Source organism: Lolium rigidum, unplaced genomic scaffold (assembly GCF_022539505.1).
Source record: "Lolium rigidum isolate FL_2022 unplaced genomic scaffold, APGP_CSIRO_Lrig_0.1 contig_52038_1, whole genome shotgun sequence".
In the NCBI taxonomy this organism is placed as follows: domain Eukaryota; kingdom Viridiplantae; phylum Streptophyta; class Magnoliopsida; order Poales; family Poaceae; genus Lolium; species Lolium rigidum.
Window position 1 is genome coordinate 4,815 of NW_025900852.1, and position 7,104 is coordinate 11,918.

The 7,104-nt window shown below is 41.0% G+C and overlaps 1 non-coding gene across 1 annotated transcript; it reads right to left on the reverse strand.

The window, feature by feature from the left end:
- Positions 1-740: 740 nt before the first annotated feature.
- Positions 741-827, reverse strand: TRNAS-GGA. Its single transcript has one exon. It is a non-coding gene; the product is annotated as a tRNA-Ser (tRNA).
- Between the last annotated feature and the right edge of the window lie 6,277 nt (positions 828-7,104).

Consider the following 7,104-nt stretch of genomic DNA (forward strand, 5'->3'; position numbering starts at 1 on the left):
TCGTATTCGTCTTCAAGAAAAACAGAAATTACGTTTTCATTATGGTCTGACAGAACGACAATTACTTAGATATGTACATATCGCTGGAAAAGCAAAAAGGTCAACAGGCCAGGTTTTATTACAATTACTTGAAATGCGTTTGGATAATATCCTTTTTCGATTGGGTATGGCCTCAACCATTCCTGGGGCTCGTCAATTAGTAAACCATAGACATATTTTAGTTAATGGTCGTATAGTCAATATACCAAGTTTTCGTTGCAAACCCCGAGATATTATTACTACGAAAGATAACCAAAGATCAAAAGGTCTGGTTCAAACTTTGATGGCTTCATCCGACCCAGGGAAATTGCCAAAGCATTTGACGATTGACACATTAGAATATAAAGGACTAGTAAATAAAATCCTAGATAGGAAGTGGGTCGGTCTCAAAATAAATGAGTTGTTAGTTGTAGAATATTACTCTCGTCAGACTTGAGCTTAACGAAAAAAGGAAAGGTTCATAGAATTTTCTTCCCCTTACCGTTTCCCCGAACTAAATCGACCTAAGACCACTAATTTGTATTTTCCCACTCAACTAGCAAAAATGGATTAAGCCTAGGATCTTTTTTTCCTCTATGTGTATTTTACATCCCACAGTAATTTGCTATAGAGAATTTCTATTAAATAAGATATTATTGCTAGAATAAATTGTTATTTGATTTGATACATTGTGATCCTTAAGGTTGATGAATTAAGAAAAATGGAAAGAGAGGGATTCGAACCCTCGGTAAACAAAAGTCTACATAGCAGTTCCAATGCTACGCCTTCAACCGCTCGGCCATCTCTCCTACATAATCTTATTATGGAAAATAAACTGAGTGAATAGCGAGTTTTCTTATTCCTGCAGGACAGGTATAACCGCAACTGCTCGGGGGTTCCATAGTTCTATTGGAAAAATCCCTTTTTTAGTATTTTTTTACTAGGAATTGCGCTCCTTATAAAAGTTTGGGTTTTCCTGCAACCAAAGAAAAAGAGAATGGAAGAATTCTTCTTATGGCATAATAAAATAAAGAAACCTTATAATTCTGTTTGTATAAGGTATGATACACCATATTATCGAAATCAAAATAGGGTATGTATGAGACAATTAATGACTTTGAAAACACGAAATAGCTGATGAGAGAAGTTATTGTTGAGAAATAGGAAAGTGGAATGAAATCTAGTCTTAGTCAAATATTTCATATCTCTTCTTGTCCAAGCAGAAGGAAAAGGATACAATTACAATTTGAGCTGAGCGGAAGATTCGTATCTCTTTTATCCATTTAAAGTATATGGATTTAGAGCATATAGATCGATCTATTTCTAAGAATCAAATGTGTTTGTTTGTTTTTATGTTATTTTGTGAAGGAATGAAAACAATTCTATATGGAATGGGTTGGGAATTATGCCTAGATCCCGCGCAAATGGAAATTTCATTGATAAGACCTCCTCAATTGTAGCCAATATTTTAGTTAGTTTTTCGACGAAGACCCGTCCCGTGCAGCGAAGTCCTGTTAGTAAGACCCCGCGCAAGAATGGGTGTTATAGAAGAATATTATTCCGAATAACAGTAAAATAAAGATCTCTAGGAATATTTCCACGCTTTTAACCTGAACAAAGAGTACGTAGCAACCAAAATAATTTATTTAGGTAAAATTCATTAAACACTAGGGTTGGTAGTTTTAATAACTGTACAACATTACTTCTATAAAGTTACAATTTATAAAATATTATAGACAAATTGAATAATTAGAAGCAAATAGTTTTTTAAGATGGTGCCCTGGCATTTGCGAGGGCCACCTTGCTAGTTAGGTGAATGATATAATGGACATACACCCAAATGAGCGTAGCATAAGATCAAATCATTAAGTTCAATTTGCTATAAGCTTTCGATACATAGTTGCCTAAGTCCTTCGACCATGAGATCATGTAAATTACTTACACCGGAAGGGTACTTTGATTACATCAAACGCCATTGCGTAAATGGGTGGTTATAAAGATGGGATTAAGTATTCAGAAAGTGTGAGTTGAGGCATATGGATCAATAGTGGGATTTGTCCATCCTGATGACGGATAGATATACTCTGGGCCCTCTCGGTGGAATGTCATCTGATTAGCTTGCAAGCATATGAATGGTTTATAAGAGATCACATACCACGGTACGAGTAAAGAGTACTTGTCGGAGACGAGGTTGAACAAGGTATAGAGATACCGATGATCGAACCTCGGACAAGTAAAATATCGCGAGACAAAGGGAATCGACATCGTATGTAAATGGTTCAATCGATCACTAAGTCAGCGTTGAATATGTGGGAGCCATTATGGATCTCCAGATCCCGCTATTGGTTATTGCTCGGAGAGGAGTCTCGACCATGTCTGCATAGTTCGCGAACCGTAGGGTGACGCGCTTAAGGTTCGATGTCGCATAAGTAGATTTGAATATGGTATGGAGACGAAGTTTGTTAGGAGTCTTAGATGTGATCCAAAATGTCACGAGGAGGTCCGGAATTGTCCGGAGAATAAGATTCATATAAGGGAAGTTGATTTCTAGGTTTCGGAAAAGTTCGGGATTTTTCCGGTGGATGACCGGGAAGGTTCTAGAAGGTTCCAGGGGTCCCACCAGTGGGCCCACGACCCTAGGAGGCCTAGCATGGGCCGAGGGGGTGCTCCCTAGCCTAATGGGCCAGGGGCACAAGCCCCTCAAGGCCCAGCCGGCCAACCCCTAGGGTTTCCCCAAAAACCCTAGGGGGGGATCAACTTGGGGGAGGGGAAATCCCTCTCCCCCTTTGGCCGCCGCCCCCCTAACCCTATATGGGAAGGGGGGCCACCCCAGCCGACTGGCCCCCTATATAAAGAGGGGAGGGGGTGGCCGCCTCTCTCCTCCACCATACACTGTTCCGGCTTGGCGAAGCCCTACAGCTTTTCTTCCTCCACCTCCACCACCACGCCGTCGTGCTGCTGGAACTTGGAGGAGATCTACCACACCTCCGCTGCCCGCTGGAACGGGGAGAGGAAGGGCTTCATCGACACCGTACACGCGACCGAGTACGGAAGTGTTGCCGGATTGCAGCACTGGGATGATCGTCTACACCAACAACGAGATCTAATCTCGTAGGCTTTGGAAATCTTCAAGGGTTAGTCTCACATCAATCTCGTTGCTCCGATCTTGTAGATTAGATCTTGGGTGTTCCATAGATTAGATCTTGGATTTATTCGTCTTTGCGGTAGGAATTTTTTTTGTTTTCTATGCAACGAACCCCAACAGTGGTATCAGAGCCAGGTCTATGCATAGATCTTATTCTCCGGACAATTCCGGACCTCCTCGTGACATTTTGGATCACATCCAAGACTCCGAACAAACTTCGTCTCCATACCATATTCAAATCTACTTATGCGACATCGAACCTTAAGCGCGTCACCCTACGGTTCGCGAACTATGCAGACATGGTCGAGACTCCTCTCCGAGCAATAACCAATAGCGGGATCTGGAGATCCATAATGGCTCCCACATATTCAACGATGACTTAGTGATCGATTGAACCATTTACATACGATGCCGATTCCCTTTGTCTCGCGATATTTTACTTGTCCGAGGTTCGATCATCGGTATCTCTATACCTTGTTCAACCTCGTCTCCGACAAGTACTCTTTACTCGTACCGTGGTATGTGATCTCTTATGAACCATTCATATGCTTGCAAGCTAATCAGATGACATTCCACCGAGAGGGCCCAGAGTATATCTATCTGTCATCAGGATGGACAAATCCCACTATTGATCCATATGCCTCAACTCACACTTTCTGAATACTTAATCCCATCTTTATAACCACCCATTTACGCAATGGCGTTTGATGTAATCAAAGTACCATTCCGGTGTAAGTAATTTACATGATCTCATGGTCGAAGGATTTAGGCAACTATGTATCGAAAGCTTATAGCAAATTGAACTTAATGACTTGATCTTATGCTACGCTCATTTGGGTGTATGTCCATTATATCATTCACCTAACTAGCAAGGTGGCCCTCGCAAATGCCAGGGCACCATCTTAAAAAACTATTTGCTTCTAATTATTCAATTTGTCTATAATATTTTATAAATTGTAACTTTATAGAAGTAATGTTGTACAGTTATTAAAACTACCAACCCTAGTGTTTAATGAATTTTACCTAAATAAATTATTTTGGTTGCTACGTACTCTTTGTTCAGGTTAAAAGCGTGAAAATATTCCTAGAGATTTTTATTTTACTGTTATGTGTCGCGCTGAATCATATAGCCAAACGCTTGAGATCATGTACATGAGTTCTAGCTGGAAGTTTTTTTTTCACTTCTTACAATTTAAAAATAATTGAGAATAATATTTTTCATGAAACTTACGTTTATCACTGCCGGTCCGACGGAATTCTGCGAACCTTATTATAATATAATCTAGTATGTGGTGACATGAACAAACTCCATAGTCCTTCCTATATTTTTTACGCTAATTTTTTCTGTCACTTACATATCCCATTGAGTTTGGGTATTTGCTTTTTTTAGGCAATATTTTCTGGGGTCCATTTAAAAATACATGCACGCATGAAGAGAATGATCAAAAAAAATTAGGCACACTGGATATGTCTCACTATTTTTCTACTTGAATAATTTATATAGTTAAACAATTTAATGTTGCTTATGTATATTCCATGTGTAATCTACCATGTGCTGACACACAGAAATGTCTAGTTCCTTTAGAAAAAATCTATTTTTCTAATCCATATCGATCTAACGTAGAGCAGCAGGACTCTTTTTTCCTTTACTTTGACATCGAAGCAAATTGCTTCCTGTTTTCACGTGAACCTTTTTTTATCGTCTCCTACTCCTACACGATGTTTATAAGCATAGAACATGTTAGTCATGTACATATTTTTTTGTACTTTTATTTATTTTTCTTTGAGATATGAACACGTGTGGACCAGGTAAAAACATAATGTGTGGATCCATATGTTTTTTACTTGCCATAAGCTTATTTTTGTACACATTAACAACTTTTATCTTTTAATTTAACATGTTAAGATTAAAACCATCGGCTTATATTTTTTAAAATACGTGGATTAACCTGGTGTCTCGAAAAATACACATATATTGATTTTGAGAAAGCGCCGAGCGTCCACCGGAGGATCGGAAGCTCCGATCCCCCGCCTCCGCAGCTCGTCACGTGTCTCACTGGACCACCCACGTATAGAAAAAAGTCCACCCGCTCTCGCTTAAAAAAATGCAAGCGCTTCTATCCCCTCTGCGGAAAGAGCAAGCGCTCCCCATGACAAAGGATTAACTTGTCAATGCCTACAGATTGTAGACTAGGGTTTTGCTAGAAGTAGAGGGCAAGTATATCTCGAAGGTTTAGGCGAAAAGTACTCGACTATTATGAAAACTAGGGTTCTGTTGACAGTAGATTCGATCCTTTCTTCGTCCCTCGACTCCCCCTTATATAGGAGGTGGAGCCGAGGGTTTTCGTTTTGTACAAGTTACAGAGTCCGGGACGGTTTCTAACTCATCCCGCCAGATTACAAATAACACTTCCTATTACAACTCTAGCTTTCCTTAATATATCTTGGGCTCCCGAATCTTCTTATTCTTCGGATAATGGGCCTTCAGTAAACTCCGGGTACTATCTTCGGCAGGCCCATTTGGGATGCCTATGTCAGTAGCCCCCGAGATTTTGCTTGAATCGTAGAGTCAAGGGAAATCTCGACTGTTTATATTTATTCGAGAACTTTTATTTATACTTCTTCACATAAAATTCTATATTGTACAGGGATAACGGTAGTTGGGGCTAGTTCATCTGACGGATCAGGTACTAGTTAACTGCTCTAGTGGCAATCCGCAAAAACCTACTTCAAGATCACGTCCCTGGACATGATCTCGGGATACTCGGTGCAAACTTCGACAGGTGCCGCTTAAGGTCTTACCATTCGTCGAGTCCCGAGTCAAATTTATCGGGTACCTAACGCGTCCGTCAGGATTTTTCTTCGTATCCGTTGATACGGATAAAAGTAGCAGAGCGCAGCCTTTGGCGATGCCACGCCCAGCAGTAACGGATCTGGGGTCTTACCTTCGCAAATTTGCGGCATTCAGAAATTAATCGCAACTTTGGCGTTCTGAGAATATATTGTCGAGTGCTTTTCGCCTTTGGAATAGCACATTTTATCGAGTCATATCTGATGACTTATTTTGTCTTCCCGATGGGAGTATATGTAGAGTTATCTGTGTAACTCGAAATATATTCACTGCTATTTCTTTATTTTGATAAAATTCATCGGGCACGCGAACAGCGTTCCCGATGGGAGTAGCCCCCGAGGCTACATCCAAGAACTTGTGCTTGAGTGTAGGCTCCACAGATTAGTATCCGTTGCCGCTATATTTATAATCTTTCTCGACAATTTTATATTTATCGGGTGCGCGACCAGCGCTCCCGATGGGAGTAGCCCCCTAGGCTATGAACAAGTGCTTGCATTTGGTCATAGACTCTCGCCATTTCCATCTTGTCATACTCGAAGTTTTTCTATTTTTCCAAAGTAGCCCCCGAGCATTTGGGCAAAAACTTGTATTTGATCAAAGGCTCCCGAGATAATCTTTCGTTGTCGATAAACTCGCAGTCGAATTTTTCTTTTATCTTGACGACGTCATTGCTGATGATAGCCACGATCTCTATTTTGGAAACTGACCACTATCACTTGTTTCGCTGCCATGTGGGTCCCAATTCCTGATCCGTCGGACACGTCGTGCAAGTGGAGGACACATGTTCTCCCCTTTTTCTGGCACACGTTCTGTAACCTCGTTAATGTTAAAATACCATTGTGCCCTTGTATCCACGTGGCGATCATCTGCTGCATTCTTTTTTCATCCAACGGTTCCGTCGTTTCACCGCACCTGTATATAAGGTCCTCTTCTTCTTCCTCGAACACTTCCGCTCGCGCCGTCCCCCTGCTTTCCTCTGCAAAATTTCCTCGTGCGCTCCTCATCTCTCAAAGCTCTTCACTTCGTAGCTACAGCTCTCCGCCATTGTTGATGCCACCGCGTCGATTGACCAGGCATAGCACACCTGATT